Source organism: Cupressus sempervirens, chromosome 3 (genome assembly GCF_028749045.1).
Source record: "Cupressus sempervirens isolate cs-2001-9-10 chromosome 3, ASM2874904v1, whole genome shotgun sequence".
Classification (NCBI taxonomy): Eukaryota; Viridiplantae; Streptophyta; class Pinopsida; order Cupressales; family Cupressaceae; genus Cupressus; species Cupressus sempervirens.
This window is the reverse complement of record NC_143120.1, coordinates 1,110,611,172-1,110,632,143: the sequence shown is the minus strand read 5'-3', so window position 1 is coordinate 1,110,632,143 and position 20,972 is coordinate 1,110,611,172.

Below are 20,972 nucleotides of genomic sequence, written 5' to 3'. Positions count from 1 at the left end.
AATTAGGCAAAATTGTGAACTATGACACTAGCTCAAAATGAGACTTCACCGAATCAATCAGGGTGACAAAATAACAATATGAAACACATACATATGTCAAATTAAGGGTGTTAAATAACTAAAACACCACCTAGGCCTTGAAATGACAAGCAATTACATATGCATGAGAATTATTCATAGGAGCTAGATTTTAAAATTTCTTCAAATTGTGACTCAAAACGAGCATGCAACTTTGAGTACTAAAATTTCTTTATCTATTGTTAATAGGTTTAGATTTTATGTTTATTTTCACTATTACCATATATTAGAACCTCAAGGTCCACCCACCTAGGTGTTGCAAAGCCTGAAGTGAAGAAGGAGTTATGCCTTATAGTTGGCCCAAGATTTGTAGTCAAGTGCATCCATAATAGAAATTTGCTAGCCTTAGATGTACTGGTCTAGTTTCTTGTTTATTTTTAAATCTATTAAATCAGAAGCCAATAAAAATGAGCTCCTTATAAATAATTTACAACTTTTGTAGGGAGTCCCCATTTTGTTGATGACTCAGATGGGAAAAACCATACTGAAAAATAGGACTGAAATACTCAATTCACACAAAAGATTTGTGTTCTTTTAATAAGGTGAATTTCCATCTTATCCTCAGTAGACTCAAAATTGTATGCTCATTTTGAGTCACAAGTTGAAGAAATTTTGAAATCTAGTTCCTATGAATGCTTCTGATGCATATGTAACTAGTTTTCATTTCAAGGCCTAGGTGGTGTTTTAGTTGTTTAACATCCTTCATTTGGCTTATGCATATTTTTGTATTGTTATTTTTTCACCCTTATTGATTCGATGAAGTCCTATTTTGAGCTAGTGTCATATTTCACAATTCTACCCAAGTGTCAAACAATGTACAATAGCCCAATTTTCCTCTAAATATATTGCACCCAGTAATGTTTCATGACTCTCCTCTTTGGGAGTGTTTAGTATCCATACCAAAGAACCTATTTTTTATATTTCAAGTTGTTTTGATATGTTTTGAATAGGTTTTGAATCCCTCAAAGTGGGTGATTTATTGTTGTCATATCGATATAAATTGTTCAAAATTTTGGGAGGCCCTATTTGACTTGTTATAACTTTGATCTAGTTGACCAAACTGATAAATTTCCTATTGTATTGTATTCTAGAGGTCAAAGACTTGTTATGTTTCAATTTTGAGCTTATGATGAATTCGTTTGATAAGTTTTCAAATGTGATTCCAAAACCAATTTGTAATATTTTATTGGTATCATAAAGTGCAGATTGGTCTGTACCCCTATTTGTGATGTCATAAGTATGAATCCATGACAGGTGAGATCAAATAGATTGTATCATTGTAATCTTCTCTAAAAATTATTTAAGTGTGCAAGTTTGCAAGTTTTGGCAAATCCATCTGCACACTTTCCCAGGTCCATTCCTTTGCAAAAACTAGTTTTTTGCCAATGTTTTAGTCTACAAGTTCTAAGTAGCCCGCTTTGACCATTCATAAAATACATCCAGTTATTCTTCGTGAGCCCTAATCATAGATTTATGGTGTCCTCATGATAGTGAACAAGTTCCCCAATCTCTATGCCCCCAAGGGTTAGTTTGACCTATTTTCAAAGCCAAATCTGAACACATTTTATGGTTTTCTGACATATTTTCTTGTAGGCAGTCCTGAGAAGGCAACTATGACAATTAGTATCTTTTGACTGAGGATTCTTCATGAGACAAGATTTGACAAGGTAAAATTATGTAGAACAAAAAATCAATATGTTTGATTTCAGAGCCTGGTCAAGTGTTTTTGTCAGTTTTTAAAGCTGATCAGAGGACCCTTTGACATGAAATTGCTAGTTAGCAAGAAAGAGGAAAAATGACCTGTAAATGAAAATTCAATGATTGACTTTAATTTTAATCTATATTAGATAATCAATGGATCAGTTTGGAATATCAATTGTTTGAAGACAAATTTTCTTTATTGTGATATTGCTATCAGGATTTAACTATGTGATTTTTGAGTCAAACTCATTGACCCATGTTCTATGATTAGTGATTCAACATGAATCCATCACTCATGAGAATAAATGGAACACTTAGCACTCATTGAATCTAGGTGATGCTCACAGGGGTGAAACACTGAGACTTCCCAGGAGGTCACCCATCCTAGAACTACTCCAGCCTAAGCACACTCAATGTTTGAGTTTCCTCCATGGTTAAACCAAAAGCTTGCAACCCCATTTGCAAAAGCTTCACCAAGTGTTGTGCCTTATGAACCATTCATTATAAATCCCCTTAAGCTCATCAATTGATAAGTAGGAGATAATTTCTACAAAAATTCAATTTGTGATATTGCTATCAAGATTTAACTGTGTGATTTTTGAGTCAAACTCATTGACCCATATTTCATGAGTAGTGATTCAACATGAATCCATATCTCATGAGAATAAATGGAAAAATTAGCACTCATTAGATCTAGGTGATGCTCATAGGGGTGAAGCATCGAGACTTCTCGGGAGGTCACCCATCCAAGTACTACTCTAGCTTGAGCGCACTTAACTATGAAGTTTCCTCCATGGTTAAACCCAAAGCTTGAAACCCCATTTTCAAAACCTTCACCAAGTATTGTGCCTTATCAACCATTCATTAGAAATCCCCTTAAGCTCATCAATTGATAAGAAGGAGATAATTTCCATAGCAAGTCAAATTCCATACGTAACATTCATAATCGCCATCCCGATATTGCTATCAGGATTTAACTGTGTGATTTTTGAGTCAAACTGATTGACCTATGTTTCATGAGTAGTGATTCAACATGAATCCATCTCTCATGAGAATAAATTGAACACTTAGCACTCATTGGATCTAGGTGATACTCATAGGGGTGAAGCACTGGGACTTCCTAAGAAGTCACCCATCCCAGTACTACTCCAGCCTGAGCACATTTCAAAACCTTCACTAAGTGTTGTGCCTTATGAACCATTCATTAGAAAGTCCCTTAAGCTCATCAATTGATAAGTAGGAGATAATTTCCACAACAAGTCAAATTGTGACATTGCTATCAAGATTTATTGATTTTTGAGTCAAACTCATTGACCCATGTTTCATGAGTAGTGATTCAACATGAATCCATCTCTCATGAGAATAAATGGAACACTTAGCACTCATTGGATCTAGGTGATGCTCGCAGGGGTGAAGCACTGGGACTTCTCAGGAGGTCACCCATCCCAATACTACTTCATTGCTCAAGGTGGAGTAGTATTGGGATGGGTGACCTCCTAGGAAGTCCCAGTGCTTCACCCCTGTGAGCATCACCTAGATCCAATGAGTGCTAAGTGTTCCATTTATTCTCAAGAGAGATGGATTCATTTTGAATCACTACTGATGAAACATGGGTGAATGATTTTGACTCAAAAATCACATAGTTAAATCCTTATAGCAATATCACAATTTAAATTACTATGAAAATTATCTCCTACTTATCAATTGATGAGCTTAAGGGGATTTCTAATGAATGGTTGATAAGGTACAACACTTGGTGAAGGTTTTTAAAATGGGGTTTCAAGCTTTGGGTTTAACCATGGAGGAAACTTCATAGTTAAGTGCGCTCAGGCTAGAGTACTACTAGGATGGGTGACCTCTCAGGAAGTCTTGGCGCTTCGCCCCTATGAGCATCAACTAGATCCAATGAGTGCTAAGTGTTCCATTTATTCTCATGAGAGATGGATTCATGTTTAATCACTACTCATGAAACATGGGTCAATGAGTTTGACTCAAAAATCACACAGTTAAATCCCACTAGCAATATCATAATTTGACTTGCTGTGGAAATTATTTCCTACTTATCAATTGATGAGCTTAAGGGGCTTTCTAATGAATGGTTCATAAGGTACAAAACTTGGTGAAGGTTTTGCAAATGGGGTTGCAAGCTTTGGGCGTAACCATGGAGGAAACTCCATAGTTAAGTGTGCTTAGGCTGGAGTAGTACTAGAATGGATGACCTCTTAGGAAGTCCTAATGCTTCACCCCTATGAGCATCACCTAGATACAATGAGTGTTAAGTGTTCCATTTATTCTCATGAGAGATGGATTCATGTTGAATCACTACTCATGTAACATGGGTCAATGATTTTGACTCAAAAATCACACAGTTAAATCCTGATAGCAATATCACAATTTGACTTGTTGTGGAAATTATCTCCTACTTATCAATTTCTTTTTAGCCGGACCCACTCTAGGGCCCAACTAATTTTATCAAACTAGTAAGGTTGATGTCAAAAAATGATAGAGTGATATTTTGCGAGATTAATTAGACTTCTAGGTTATGCATACTATGATTAGATAAAGAAGAGTTGGAGGTATAGTTTAAGAAAAATCAAATGCCTAGATATTAGAGTATGCAGTCTCAAGTGATCATGATGCATAAGGTGTGCTACTAAAATAATTTAGTTGTAGACCTTAATGTTTGATGTGAACACACCCAACCAACTGAATGGAAATGCTCTCAACTTATCTTAAACTAGTTGGAATGAATGCCATCTTTGAAACATCTAAGGGTTGTATGAGAAAGCGACAATGTTCTTAAAACATGGAGGTGATTTTATTGCCAGGGTTACTCTTCATTATTGATCCCATTTGTAAAATTGTCACTTATTTTCTCTTCTTGTGGACAAAGTGTATTATCCCTACACAATGAAAGATGTTGGTAAAGGAGAATGCTTCATTTTTTTGAGTTGCATGACAAGGAAAAGATAGCTAAGAGCATATGCCATAAAGATTCCTCCACATGCCCATAAAAGTTGTGGTGAATTCTTTGTGGTGTTTTAGAATGTATTTCCTACATTGTTGTTCAATAACATGAAAGCTTGGTAACCAACAAGAGAGGTGCCTAGTGTATTTCCCATGGAAAAGTGGACTTAGCTTGTATTTTGGAAAGACATACCAAATGCCACATTAATGGCATGGGAAAATTGAGCCTGGGTTAAATGCCAGTAGAACCCTAAGAAATAAGGTTGTTGATTTCATAAGTGTAGGGGTAAATCTTTGACAACACCTAGTGATTGACATTTGGATCCATTAAAACACATTGGCCAGTGCATGTATGGATGTGAATTTAGACAAGCATTAGCTACAACATTTGTCTATGTTTATGCTTTCTCTTCTACTCATTTCCCCCACACATGACTTTGTCTCAAAATTTCTAAACCGAGCAATACATATTGCACTAGATGATTAATAGGAAAATTTCCACTGAATTGTTTAAATAAATGGATGCATAAGAACAATAGAAAATGGCAAGTTTTTTGTATATTTAAGTTGGCCCATTGTATGAAGCTATATTCACAAGGAGTTTTAAGACCATAAAAAATGCTATGAAGTACTTGTTTTTGATAGAAGAGGCATAGAGTCAAGATGTAGACTCCATAGTCAAATGTGAGCTAGAGATGTAGGAGAAAATTATATCTAGTGTGAAAACCATGAAAATGTTTTATCCCACATTGAGTGGGCACACGAAGTCTTAGTTGTTTAAAAACCACAGAGCTCTATTCTTAAGTGTCTAATAAGATGCAAGCTTTTTGAAAAGTTGTAGTGTGATGCAAAGAGCCTGCCATGGTCGACTACGATAGTTGGTGTAGAGACCAAAGAAATTTTGGACTGACATGTAAACCATGAATGATGATGTGGAATTTGTGGACCAACTAGTAGCTAACATGTGGTGACATAATGACACATGGTAGTCTATAATCAGAGGCACAAGATGGTGAAACATGGCAGATCAAATGGTTGTCGCCATGTTGCCAAAGGAAAGATGCAAGGAGAATAACCATGTGACATGGCTACCAGTGACGTCAGTAGTGATGAGGCACACATGAATGAATCATAAGGTGACAAGTGGTAGTGATTTGGTGCTATATTGACTAAGTTGGATGAGTCTAAAATTGACATGTGGCAAAGGCTTCTAGACATGGCACACAAATTGAGGCACTAATGTGGCAAAGAATATCACAAGTCACTATGTTGTGATGATGTAGCATGATGTTGGATCATCATGTGACATGGTATATGTGTGGAAACCATGTGGCATATGTTAGAAGACTGCAAGAATCAACCAATCCAATGATGACATGTGTTTTTGATTAAGAAAAATAGGTTTTATAGGGACCTAATACTCGAAAGTCTTACAACTTTAAAATTAAGACATTAAAGTCCAAAAAACATGAAACAACAACAAATAGCCAAAAAGAAACAAAATGCCAAAGCCTAGGATGTAAAAGCCAACAACTAGTCCAGCAAGGAAAACCAAACCTAATGGTTCTCCTTATCTAGATCCTGTAGAGTTTATGCAACTTCATTATCCTTTTGGTTGTCCACTCCTTCCTGGTTCATGTTCTGGGCTTCCTCCTAGTCCAAGTGATCCACCTGGTCCTTGGCAGCATTTAGATTGACCTCTTCCTTGCCAATATTCTTACTGGTCAGCTTCCCCATGTTCCCACTGACACCAACTCGCATAAGAGTATCCCCCAGGTTGACAATGTCCTTGTTCAAAGTGTGCAGAGTGTCCACAATTTGGTTAGTTAGAATTTGGATGATGTTGTCTAACCTCTAGAATTTTTTTTCAACCAGGGAAAATCTATCCTCCTTATCATTTATGGAGTCTTGGTCACTACAGTGCTTTTGGTTGTCATCCTAACCATTCATCCTTCTGATGTTCTCCTGGCCTCTATAGGGGCTCTGGCTACAAACTTGGATGTTCTTTTCCTTAAGAGCCTTAATTTCCTGAAACAACCATTTGATAGATCAAAAGTTATCTATCATGATGTTCTTCATGTTTTTTATAAGATTGAAGTTGAATTCCTGCATGTTATCAAACAAGACCAGCAGAGCGAGGTCGATAAGCTCATCATAATGGGTTCTACCATTGAGGTCCTCCATCACCTGGATGTTCATTGGCTCTATGACAATTCTCAACCTAGCAGTATCCATGTTAAAATTCCTCCAAGCCCTCCTCACTTTTTTCCATAGTCTTCTCCTCAGGCAGGGAAGAGGGCGATATAGGACTAGGGGTCTTAGAAGTCAGGGCGATGGGGTCTTCCTGAAGTAGGGCTTGGTACACTTTTCTTTTTCTAGGGTTATCGAGGGGAGCATAAAGGATATTGAGGGTAACTTCCTCCTTGTCTCTCTCCCACCCCTTTTCCTCATCCTTCATAGTGTCCTTCCCTTTCACCTTGTCCTCATCCTCAGACTCAATCTCAGTCTCCTCTTCATCTTCACTATCTTCTTTCTCCTCCTAGGGCTTTGGCTTGGGAAGAATGGGGGGGAGACCTCTAGGGCTCTTTTTTTTGGGAAAGTGGGGGTTGCGAGTAGCAGAGATGACTTTGGTGGAGTAATCCCTATCCTCAGATTTAGCAACTTGAACATCCTCAGAGTTCAAACTAGCAATGTCCTCCGAAGCATTACCCAGGTCACCAAGGGATTTTCCCTTGGTTTGAGCTTTCAGAAACTCATAAACCAAGAGAAGAAGGCCTTTGTGGAGGGTAGGATTAGTGATGAGTTTTATTTTGAAACCCTCAATATTCTTAGACATGGAGGTGAAAAGAAAGAAAGGAAAGAAAATTTTAATAGCATGCCTAAAGTGGTTTAGCAACACAAAATGGTGCATTCTTATCCTGTTGAACCTAGATTCAAGAGTGATATACTCAATGAGAATCCTGAGAACATGCCTCCATATTTTTTTGATGGATTCCATCTTGTAGTAAGTGTTGATCTTGATAATTTTGTTCCTCTTAGCATCATCCTTGACAAATTCACTAATAGCATTGGCCAACATCTTTTTATCCCTAAAGAAGTTTATGCCAACCTGAGGGATTTTTGTCACCTCCGCAATCAAGCCCTCAGTGATTTGGTGGGTGACACCATCAATTTTAAATTTTTTATTATTCCATGTTTCCACCATCCCCTTGGTAACCCTAGTATCGAAGCCATGAAGCTTCTCCATGAACCTGGTTATACCCCATTTTTTGAGCTTCTGCCAAACCTTCTCCTTCCCCTTCCACTTCTCCATTTCCCCCCAAGGCTCTCTTTTGATCCTTTCCTCGAACATGGTGGAATTTAGCTCTGTAAACCCTATTCCTCTAGCAAAAATAGTGAGCTTAGTTTTCCTTGGGATGCTAAAAATAAAAATATAATTACAATTTTTGGTGGTTCTATTCATGCCAGCCCTCGAAGCGTGCCATCCATATGCGTGGTTATGACTTGAAAAGAGCTCTGCATGACTTCTAATTACTCCCCTTCTGACACGTGATTTGGCATATCTTTCCATAATTAAAAAGGAATGATATTAGTACCCTAGATTTGATCTTGGTAGAGTAACTCAATTTTTTCTTCTGGTATTTCATCTCCATTCTTCCATGTCATCACCGAGTTTTTGGTAATGACATCATTGGCAAACTAGTTAGCAACCGAGTTGGATTCTTGTTAAGTGTGGCTGATGAAATTCCTTTTGAACTTTCCCAAGTCAGATCTAAGGTCCTCAATGACATTAGCAATCATCCAAGAGGGTGGGGCATGTCTTTTGATATAATTGATAATGTTTAGAGAGTCACCCTGAAGCCATAGGCACTTGATCTCATAAATCAGGGCTAGCTTAACAATCTATCTGGTCGCAGTAGCCTTAGCAAAGTGATTGGTCTAGTGACCAAGAGGGAAAGAAATAGTCACAATTCCTCCTCTCTAACTATTTCTAATGATGCCTCTACTTCTAACCAATTTGGGATTCCCCTTAGCCGCCCCATTAAAGTTCGCTTTATGCCAGTCCTCAGGGGGGAAGGACCATCTTGCTTCCTATCTTCTCTTATCCCTATCTTTCTTCTTGGCTTTACTGTTCCCTCCTTCCTTGATATTTCCTCCCTTTGTAATGGCAAAGTTCTCCATAGTGAGACCTTCAATTTTCTCTGCAATTATGAACTCAGGAGCCTCTCTGTCTTTGAGAATTTAGTTGTTGCGCTCTTTCCAGATTCCCCAGCAAAAGTGTGGGAGAATCCAGGAGTTGAAAAGATGAGTTTCCAAAATAGAGTGGTGGCTTCTCCACTGGCAGAAGAAGTCTTAGATATTGTCAAGGGGGCACCAGCTGAAATGAAGATCCTTGGTTAGAAGATTCCACACCTTGGAGGAATACATGCAGAGGATGAAAAGATGATTTATCGATTCCAGATTAAGCTTGCAAAGGCTGCACCAATTGGGGATGATTTAGCCTTTTTTGGCTAAATTGTCCAGGGTAAGAATTTTGTATTGTAGTAGCAGCCATAAAAAGATATTAATTTTGGGAGTGAGGCCAGAAATTCAAGCATTAGCCCATAATGGCTTCTCCATTTTGGCCCATAAAGAGAAATAGCTAGAGGCAATAGAGAAAAGCTCATTCGAGTTATCACCCCAAATGACAGAGTCCCTGTTATTGTTGACGGGGGTAGCATTCAACATAATCATCAAAGGGATAAGGTCCAAGGATGGCTCAAAGAGGTCTTGCCAACCTTGACCAGTTCTATAATCACTGACTTGCGCACCATAAATTTCAATGCACTGTTCTGCCCATCTTCCATAAATGGGGTGGTTGATAAGAGGTCCTTGACTAGTCTAGTTATCCTGCCAGAATAAGATATTATCCCCTCTGCCAACTTTGCATTTGGCCTTTGACTTCACCAAGGGTCTAGCCTTTGAGATCCCATTCCAAATATAGGACCCCTAGGGAATCTCTATCTCTTTTATTAGTAAGTTAAAGGATTGTCTTCTTAGATATTTCTTGGTTAGGATATCCCTCCAAACACCTATGCTTTGAAAGATACACCATAACTGTTTGGCCAAAAGGGCATTATTGAGGTGTTTAATCTTTCTAATGCCTAGACCTCCATAGTATTTTGGGAGATAGATGAGGTACCAGGAAACAAGGTGATATCTCTTATGGTCTTTAGCTCCTAACTAGAGGAAGTCCCTCAAAATCTTCTCCATTCTATCTGCATGTTTGGTAGGGATTCCAAAGAGGCTTAAAGCATAAGTGGGGAGGTTCTGGAAAATGGATTTTACTAGGGTACACTTGCCAACTTGGCTAAGGGTGGCCCCTTTCCATCTAGGAAGTTTCTTATTGAATTTATCAATGATGCTATTCCAAAAGGAATCTGGGGGTCTAGAGCCCAAGGGCAAGACAAGATAGTTGGCTGGTAGGGAGCCAATGCCGCTTCCCAAAATTTGAGCAATTTTCCTCTGTCTCTCCAAAGGGGTGTTGATGAAGAAAACTAAGCTCTTCTCCTAGTTAATAGCTTGGCCTGAACCCCTGGTGTAGGTATTCAAAATGCCTTTGAAAGCTCTAGCTTTACGGATAGTAGCTTCCCCCCCCAAGATGGTGTCATCCATGAATTACTAGTGAGTGAAGGTTGAGGGGCTTGAAGAGGGCTTGAGACCCTATAGACTCCTGTCCTGACATTTCCTTTGGATGGGTCTTCCCAGGCATTCAGCCAAAATGATAAAGAGAACAGGGGAGATGGGGTCACCCTACCTCAGTCCTCTTGAGGGGAAGAAGAAATGAGAGGGGGAGCCATTAACCAAAATAGATAAGGAAGGTGAGGAGACAAGTTGAGAGATAATCTTGCACACCTGACCATCCAATCCACCCTATCATAGGCTATAGACATATCCAACTTAAGTAGAAAGCCTTCCTTCTTACTAGCTTCTAGAGATTTGATGACCTCATGAACCATGACAATAGAGTCAAGAATCTGCCTGCCAGGGACAAAACCAATCTACTGAGGGGAGATGATCAGGGGAAGAATGCTGAGGAGTCTAGTGGTAAGAACTTTAGAGATGATTTTGTAAAAGGAATTGCATAGAGTAATAGGCCTAAACTTGTCCAACGTATTAGCCCTTGGAGTCTTAGGAATGAGAACTAGGAAAGTGCCATTGAGCTCTTTCAAGAGATTTTTGGCCCCAAAGAATTCTTGGATAGCTTTAGTAACATCCCTTTTCAACACCTCCCAATAGGTCTAAAAAAGAAAGTTAGGAAATTTTTTGGGCTAGGAGCTTTGTCCCCCAGAAGAGAGTTGAGAGCTTGGAAGATTTCCTTTAGGGAGGGGATAGCTTTTAGCATGGAATTGTTGTGCAATTCCAACAAGGAAGGGATTGCTGATAGAATGTCAGCTTGATCAATCACCGACAGAGAGGGATCCTTGGAAAGGAGGGATGAGAAGAACTAAACAACTTCATCTACTATCTCATCATCCTTGGATAAAAGGTCCTAGCCTTTCTTAATGCTTGTGATCCTATTGTTTGCACGATGTTTGAGCATGGTCAAATGGAAGAAATGAGGGTTCTGGTCATCTTCTTTCAACCAGCTGGCTCTAGACCTTTGTTTCCAATAATGTTCTTCCTTAGATATTATGTTGTGGAGGTCAGAGAGGATGGCTCATTCTTCCTACTTGTTCTTGTCATTATATCCATTTTGCTAAATTTCTTCCTAAATGATACAGAGCTCGTCTGTCTTTTCATCTTTACCCTAGAATTTCTTCTATACTTTAATGTTTCTTTTCACATTCTTCAGTTTTTGGGCAACCATGAAAATTGCAGTGCCTTCAACCTCAATATTCCACCAGGAAGTTATCTTAGATTCCAGATCTAGGTGGGAAATCCACATTTTCTCAAAATGAAAGGAGAAAGTCCTTTTGATAGCTAAGGGGCTAACAGAGAGAGAAATAGGGGAGTGGTTAGAACCAACTCTGGGGAGAAGGGAAAGTCTACAAGAGTGAGTTTGTAGCCACCTAGGAGGGATGAGAGCTCTGCCAAGATGGACCTAGATGCATTCTTGACCAACTCTTCTATTAGACCAAGTGAACCTTCCACCCAAGAGGTCCATATCCATGAAAGCTAGGTTATGGATGAGGTTGGAGAGGTCAAGCTTGCTATCTTGATTTGGGGAAAGACCTCCAATTTTTTCGTCATCTATGAGAGGAGAATTTAAATCTCCCATAATGATCCCTTTGTCAATTTTGCTGTTGGTAATGAACACTGAGATCTTGTCCCAAAAATCTTTCCTTTCCCTTTTTCTATTAGGGGCATACAGGTTTAAAATGAACCAAGAGTCATCACTATGGATGTGGGACACCTTTCATAGGAGGACATTCTCTGCAACAATAATGGGGTACATATTGAACTCCCTGTTATTATAAAGAATCATCACCCCTCCCGAGGCTCCTTCCAAATCTGTGGCTTCACTATTTATGGATTTACTAAAAGAAATCTTGTTTACCAAATCCCTTTTCATCTTAGTTTCCTAGATCATCAAAAAATTGGGTCTTTGATCTCTGATCAAATTTCTAATTAGTTCCTATTTATGAGCCCCATTGAGGCCCCTAATGTTCCAAGAAATGACCTTCATTTCTTACTTCCTAAGAATTCCTTGATGGTTCTCTAGCTCCCATCTGCTAGGTTTCTTTTGGTTTCTTCTTGCAATAGCTACTTGGATTTCTTCCTACCAGGTTGCTTGGGAGTTGTCCCAACATTAACCTTTACCTTGCTCCTAGTTGTTGCTAGGGACAAAGGGGGGAGGTCACGAGGTTGGTGCTTCTTATGATATTTTTTTTCATACACCAGCCATCTAGACTATCCAGAGAGAAAATATCTATCAACTCTTCCCAATGAGCAACCTGGTCAGGGGAAGAGTTTTTGATAAGTTGAAGTAGCTTTGCTTCCAAGCTTTTAAGAGCTGGAAAAGTTTTTGCTTGATCAAAACCCAAACCTAGAGGTTGGGTCAGGGGAACCTTGGGTTTTGGGGAGGTCTTCTGAGGAGAGTCCAACCTACCGTATGAACAAGGAGTCTCAGTCCTCTAACCAAAATTCTCTTTCAAGCAAGGTGTCTCCAGCCTTTGGCCATTCTACTCTAGCCCTACCACCACAGGACCTTCCTCTGCAATAGGGGATTCTGTAATAGGATGAACATTGAGGGACTTAATGTGGGCTTGATCCTCCAAAATGGTATCAATCTACTCAGGGGTATTCTACTTAACTTCCTTGCTAATCTACTTCTCTGAAGACCTAGAGGGTTTATGACTCTAGATCAGTTTCTTCTTCCCCTTAACTACTAGGAGAGGGGGAGGAGGAGGCTTCTTAGAATTGTCTAAGGTGTCAAGGACCTTTGTCTTCTACTTGACCACCTTAGGGCACTGGTTGGCCTTGTGACCTACCTTTAGGTAGAGAAAATAGGTGAAAGGAATAGTTTCACATATCAGTTTTTGAATATGCACTCCTAGTTTAGAATGAAAGGCCACAGATGTAGGCATGTTTGTGCCTTCCTTGACTCCTATATAGATGCGAGCATAGTTGAGGTGGCACTTGTAGGCAGTTATCAGATCGTAGATAGGAGTTCACCAAAAGTCCTCGCAAGCACCACAAAAACATCTTCATTCCAAAATTCTAAAGGCAGCTTGGGTAATCTAACCCAGATAGGGGCTTGAACAAAAAAAGAGTCGTTCAAGTTTAGATTGTAGGTCCACCTCTGGAGCACTAGGGTGGAGTGACCAATAACCCACTATCCCTCATAGAGGATGCTGGAAAAATCTTCCATGCATGAAAAATCAAATGACATGAAACCCTTCACCATTTTGTAGATCCTGGTAGGTTTTCTTTGGGAAGAGGAGGAATCTTGACCACCTCCTTGGGAGGGATAACTAGGTCCCTATCCACGATCTCTGACTGGTCCCCACTGCCAGAAGATGCCTGACCATCCCCTGCCTACGACCCGTGTTCCAAACCAGGGATTCGATCCCAACATTCCTATAGAATCTTTCCCTTTCATGAATTCAAATTTTGAAAAACACCACTCCTTCCACTCTCACTCGCCATTCTAGATTATTCCAATGATGACATGTGTTAGAAGGTCGATCAAATAGGTTTGATTCAAATAGAATTTGAGAGGGAAAAATTAAAAGTCATAAAAAATTAATTTTGTATGTTTTCCTTTTGGTTAATCCTTTAAGGTTTTTTAAATCAAAATGATTTATAATATATATTTCAAACTTTGGTATATTGTAAATTTTTTCAAACAATGGTAGTCTCAAAGCCTAGAAAGAGCTTGATCTTCAAAGAAATTTTTTGGGAGTTTCTGATAAGCCCATATAGGAGTATTATATATCACTGGAATTGAGAGAAAATAAAATTTCCATTTATGGAGTTCATTTTTACATCGAAGGTGAGTGGTTAGAGTTATGCAAGGATTTGTCTCAAGTACCCACTTTTCAGTTTAATTTAGTTGAGGATATGATTCCTAGTGAAATGGTGAACTAAGTGAACGTAAAAGTAGTAAAATAAACTTATGGGTGAGTTTTTTCATCTCCAAATTAGTTGAACCAAGGTATCATCTGAATTTCATGATGCTTTTCAGATATTTTAGTAATAGAAGGGTCTTCATCGTTAAGGAAGAGATATTTTAGGTTTGTTATAAAATAATGATGAAAACCAAATTAGATCTCATGGGTAGAAAGACGAGAGAGGTTTTACAAAAAAAAAGAATGGAGATTCAAGTGGACACATGGTGGTTGTAGACAAGATTTGAGATTTCATTCCTTATCTATATCTTTCTTTTCTTCTTTCTTTGAAAGGGTTGTTGATTGGTTTACTTCCTCTCTATTGAGTAGAGCTCTAGCTATGAAGGCCACACATCCATTCTTATGCAAGTTTCTAAGTTCATTTCATGTATTATTTCTCTGAGATAATGAAAATTGATGATAGACCATGTAATATATCTTGAGTTTATTTAGTGTTACTAGTTAATGTATTCAATATTTCCAAGGATAGATACAGAATGGGATTTACAATGAATTATCTATGTTCTCTTTTTTCTATCTCCTAATTATTCATATGTTGTCAAATTTGTGATTGAATTAATAAGGTTTATTTAATTTAAGACATCTTGGATGAGTTGTATGCTAGATCTATTATTGCTTTTAATTCAAGGAGTTAGGTAAATGCTTAAATGATTTTGATAGCATTTTTGAGTGTATGGAGGGGATTCTAGTAAGAATGGAGTTTGTGGATTTCAATTGATAAACTTAATTGTAAGGCAATCAGGTTAGGTCATCCTACTAGTAGTGACTCTATGTTGTAATGGATAAGGCACTAATCACTAAATTAGATGCAAGTTGAGATGAAGGTCATTTGCACAAATCATTTTAATCAAATCTATTCAATTTTTCATGTTTGGTAGTGGGATGAAAGGAATTAACCCTCACTTAGCTTATAGGGTTCATAGGTTATGATTTGTGGCTATTTTATTCCTATGTTATTACATAAGTATCAAAAGATATAAGGGTTTCATCTATTGTTAATAGGATTAGATTTTATGTTTATTTGCACTGGTACCATATATTAGAACGTCAAGGTTAACCCACCTAGGTGTTGTAGAGCTTGAAGTGAAGAATGACTTATGCCTTATAGTTGGCCCAAGATTTGTAGTCAAGTGCATCCATCATTTGAATTTTCTAGCCTTAGATGTATTGGTCTATTTTCTTGGTTATTTTTAAATCTGTTAAATCAAGATCCTATAGGTGGAATGACATAAAAACTATGACCACCTAGAGTAGAGTTCCCCTACACCATGTGTTTAATTTAGGTGCAAACTCCTAAGTATCTCAATCAAAAACTAGTATGCAATGCATTATCCTAAGTAAGGTTAAGTAAGTGTAATTACTGAATATTTAATTACACCGACAATAGGCCATAGAGTAGAGATTGAAGAAAATTTCTCAATAGGATCATGCCTTTTATATTTCTTTACAAGATGCTAAGCATATTTTCAATGAAGCACTTGTATTTCTATCACCCTCTTTTAGTCTATGAGGGCCATATATACAGTTCTTAGAGAGGCTAATCATGTCAATGGAAAGAAGCCAAAATTACTAGGTAAGATCATTATAGTTAAAGAAGGCTTGGAAATAGTAAAAGAATTAATAGGCTTTTTGACTAGTAAATTGCAAATGATACAAGGTAAGATGAAAATCTTGTCACAAGGGATTGAACCATGTATCCTACATTTTGGATGCTAACTATAAACTAAAAGACTAACAAGAATGGTCAGATTCTTTTAGTGCAATACTAATACAAGTAGGAACAACATCTATTTTTGAGGATGACAGTGATATTCCCTTTAATAATTTCATTGATTCATTATTTAAAGTTGAAATAGAACTAAACAATTTTTTATTAGAATCAAAGGCCATTATAGATGTCGAGTGGAATAAAGAAGCAAGAGACTTAGATGAAGTCAGAGGCACTAAATGGCCCACCAAGATAGAAATATATGTATGTGATGTAGTTAGAGAGATCAAGGCTCTACCAACATGGAATATTTAAAGAACTACAACAAGATGATAGAAGAAACAAAGTGAAGAAAAAGGAAAGGAAAGTGATAGGTTTTTAAAATTATAAACAAAATTATGTTAAAGACACAATCAAAAAGTGCCACCTGCCAGTTATAGAACTATTTCCCAATTTTTTTTGAATACAAAGAATGTTTTGTAAAATAGAAATGTAAAAAAGTATGTTTTTATTTTCTTTTAGATCAAATTTTGACATGTGTCCTCCCTTTTGAAGCTAGTTGCAATCCTTTCTTTTAAAAGGATTTCCAAGATGTGGAGTGAGGGTCTAAAGTCTATAGAATTTTAGTGTTTTTTCTATTTGATTCAGTCCAAATTTTTTGTCAAACATATGTTGTATTCAATTTTACAAGTCTAAGAATACAATGAACATTAAATGAATAAATTTGTCAAGTTTTGACTTTTATACTAGTAATGTACGGTTTTCAAGGTAAATTAATACAAAGGAGAGGTTCTGCATATCCATGTCTCTAAGTTTTGTCTCCATTTTCATGTATCTATTATCTTGAGATTGAAATGAGCAAGGTTCTTTCAATTTAATGTAGCTTGAATGAATTTTATATCTTTTCATTTATTCTTTTGATTTAAGGTATTAAGTAAGTTCATTCATGAATTGATAGGGTTTCTAGATATATGGGAGGGACATCATAAGAATGAAATTCAAGGTTAACAACGGATAAGTTTAATTGCAAGATAATTAAATAGCTCTAGGGTTACTAGTTTGACTTTGTATAGTAATAGATAAGGCAATAGCCATTAATCTTGATGCAAATTGATGGATTCATGTGGTTATACAATACATATATAAATCAAAATCAATTTTTGATTTCTATAATAAAGAACTAAATTGCTGGTCACTCCCTTGTTCTAATAGCTTTCTTAGAGTTTATAGTTAGCTGTTGTAACACATAAGTTGATTACAATATAAAGAAGTTTTCTAACCATCTTTCTTCTATAATGGATAAGTCTAAGAGTGAGAATATTAGTGGTAAAATATTGAGGAAGATACTCAAAGAAGAAGCCATCTTAATACCTAGATGCACCCGCCTTGGCCCTACAGAGCCTAAAGAGTAGAAAGCCCTTCTGTGTTTTGTTGAAGTTAGTCCAGATTTGAAATAATTTCTACTGAATATGGGAATTAGCTAATCCTTAGGATTTTTATTCATCTTTTGCATCTTGGTACAAGTTTTTTACAATGTGTAGTTTCAGAACACCAACAAAGTGGAAACTAGGCCCTCCCTAGTTTGTAAATTTATTTCTATTGATCTAGATGAAGAAGATGTATCAAAAATTGAAGTTGAGGCTTTCTCTATTGATGTTTTTATTTATTATTAGGGGTTTTCTCACTCTCTTGTATCTCTGTGTTTGGATTTCTAAGCATTTAGAACCAATTATTTCAAACTTTGTCTAGATCTTCTCATTGGATAAGGGTTTCTTTATTGCCAAATTTCATAATCTAGATGATATAAAGACCATCCTTTGTGAATCATTTTTCAAAAGGGAAAATCATTTCCCTCTTATGGTTAAACCTTGGAATGAGGACTTTGATCCTTCCACTAAATCTTTCTGCAAGATGCTATTTTCAGTCCAACTTTCTAATCTACCACTTTATCTATGAATGGATGTTGTTCTTGAGATACTGGATGAGGCTCTTGGAGATTTTTTTATGGTGGATTTAGATTCCTCTTGTTAGAAATAGGGATTACTATAGAGGGCGGGGGGGGGGGGGGGGGGGGGGGGGGAGGGGTGAATCAGTAATCTAAAAAATTTAGTTACCAATTGGATATTACTACTTACTTTAAACCATGCATAACAAAGTAATAAAGTAATCTTGAACATTAATAATAGTAATAAACAAAGATAACTCATAACACCATTTTTTTTAACTAGGGAAAACCTTGGTGGGGATGATACCTACTAGATAATATACTAATATATAAGTTCCTTGTTAGAGGATGGACCCTCTTAGGAGTTAATGAGAAAATTCAGTATAAGCATTCCTTGTTAGGAGACTTTGAATCCATGTTAGGAGATTCCAACCCTATTAGGAGTTGTGCCAACCCTATTAGGAATTTTAGTGCAATGTATGCAAGAAGAGCCCACTGCCCAAACATACAATTTCAACTACAAGAAGAGCTCACTGCTCAAAAAAATAGATTATTGTTATTTTCTTCTTTCATTGACTAATCTTTGATCTTCATCTCAATCTAGGATCACCAAATAGCTCATATGAAACTTCACATATACTACCTTCACAAGAGTTTTCTCACTTCGCATAACTTCACAAGCACATACAAGAACTTTTCTTCCTCATGATATCAAGATAGGACACTTCTTATCACAAGAAGTCATTTCAATAAATACCATTCCTTTACAAAAATTATTGTTGGGTCAGCTAAGACCACAATTCAATTTTCCAAGTTAGAGTGAACATCTAGGATGTCAACCCTAATTGGATAAGTAATTGTTTTGTAAACAAAACAATTCTTTTCTTTAGTTCTGTTGTCTTGCATTAGCAAAACATGATTTCCTCTATTCTATATAATTTGTACAAACTTTTGAGGTTATACACATCATCACCAACATGTATTGTAGTGCCTCTCCCATTTTACTTTTGTAAGTCATTCTGATGGATGCAACCTTGCTGATCTTTTGTTGTGATGGATCATGATTATGACCCTGAGTGGTCTACACCATTGAGGTGTTTGGGTTTATGTTTCTTTATCAGTTGCTTTGGTTATGCTTTTGTCTGATCTTTGAGATTATGATGTGATTTTTGGTTCACTGAGGTTTGTGCCAGTGGTTACCAGGATCAATGTGGTATCATGAGGTTGTTCCGTGATTACCTTGAGATGTGTGAAAAGATTGCACTGTGTACTTTTTACCATGCTACACTGCACTAGGTTCCTGTAGCAGTGGTTAGTCATGTTTATGATTGTGTTTTCTTATGTGTTTTAAATGCCTTTTTAATGTAGAGAAATCAATCATTATTAAATGCTTAAGTAATTATAATGGATTGTTCTTGTTGGATTATTTGGTTATGTGCTGCGCACATTTACCTTGTTTTATTTTGATCTAAGAGATATCTGTTCTCATGTTATGTTTACATTTGAAAGGACCCGAAGGTCAGATGTTACACTTTGATTCCAGTATCATGGATTTTAGACTACTATGCTATTAAGTTAATCATATTGCATGATGATGCCATTTTGAGATGACAATGTGTTTTATAATGTTACCTGGTTATCTGGTATTTGGACATACCTCTAATTTTGTTATGTGATGGATTTAATGCTATCGTTATTTACTTCATTCCTGTGTTGCTATGCCTTTTGCAAATGTGAGTGATGTAAATAGATTATTTTAATATAATTAATTAAATGGCTAAATTAGGTGATTTAAAGCATTTATTGCTTCAGCTATGTTATTATATGCAATTGCACTTGATCGTGTTGTTTAGTGTGCAGGATTTATACCCCTGGCAGTGACACATGGAGTTAGTGATTCAGCCTTTCATATTTTACCAATGTCATCCTTGTATGGTTGACGTATCCTTTATTAAAATGTTTAATTTAAACCTTTTGTTGATTATTAAATCCAAACTCATTTGCATTATGTGATTAGACCAGTAAGCGTGTCTGTGCATTTAGAGTTTCGCTTTGTCGCGAAAGTTGTTTAGGAGATTTATGTGTTTTGGGTTTTCAGGCTTTTTAATTGATTTAATTTAATTTCTGGTAGCTTTTCCATAGATGAATTCCTATTTATAGGAATAGCCTATTTTCGTTTGGGTCGATTCGAGGTTTAACTAGATTAGCTGGTTAAATGCCCTAATCGATTATTCACCCAAAAAGTGAATAAATATCTAAAGAGGAATTTAATTCCTCACTTCTCACTTTCAAATTGGAAAGTTGGAGAGTAAAACCCAAAATCCTCTTCATGAGGATTTACTGTTTTGTTCATTGTGGGAGCTACGGGCGTGGGATCGTCGTGAGGTTGGGCTCATTGGATCCATCTCGGGGAAACCTTAGATTACCACAATTTTCAGCTACTTCTGCGGGATATTTCTTTTATGGTTCAAATTCCCATTTTTCCCTTTTGGCCGTGAGGTAGGGCTTTCCTGTTTTATTGTTTCTGCTTCTATTTCTGGTAGCCGTTTGTTTGGAGGCTAAGAACTAGTGTTCCCCTCCATTTCTGTATGCTAGTTCAACCCGATTGGGCGAGTATGAATATTTTCCTATTTTTTGGGATGAGGGTTTGGAATTTTACGCCGTTATGCTGTCCATTTTTGCATATGCTGTTCGATTTCATTTATTTTTGAATTTTTTGGGTTTTTGAACCCAAAGACCAAATGGGTTTTAATTTTAAAGTTTTCCAAATTTTTGGAGTTTTTACCTCGTTTTGTGTGCTGCCCTATTTTCTTGGGTTTTCTTGGCACAATGTGGGTCATGGACTTAGATGATCCGTTTGGATATCAGTCAAACCACTATTGCACCTTTTGTTGCATTGGGATGCATGTTGCACCCGTACTCCCGACTTTGTGTTCAGTTGAGTGATTTGTTACCTGTT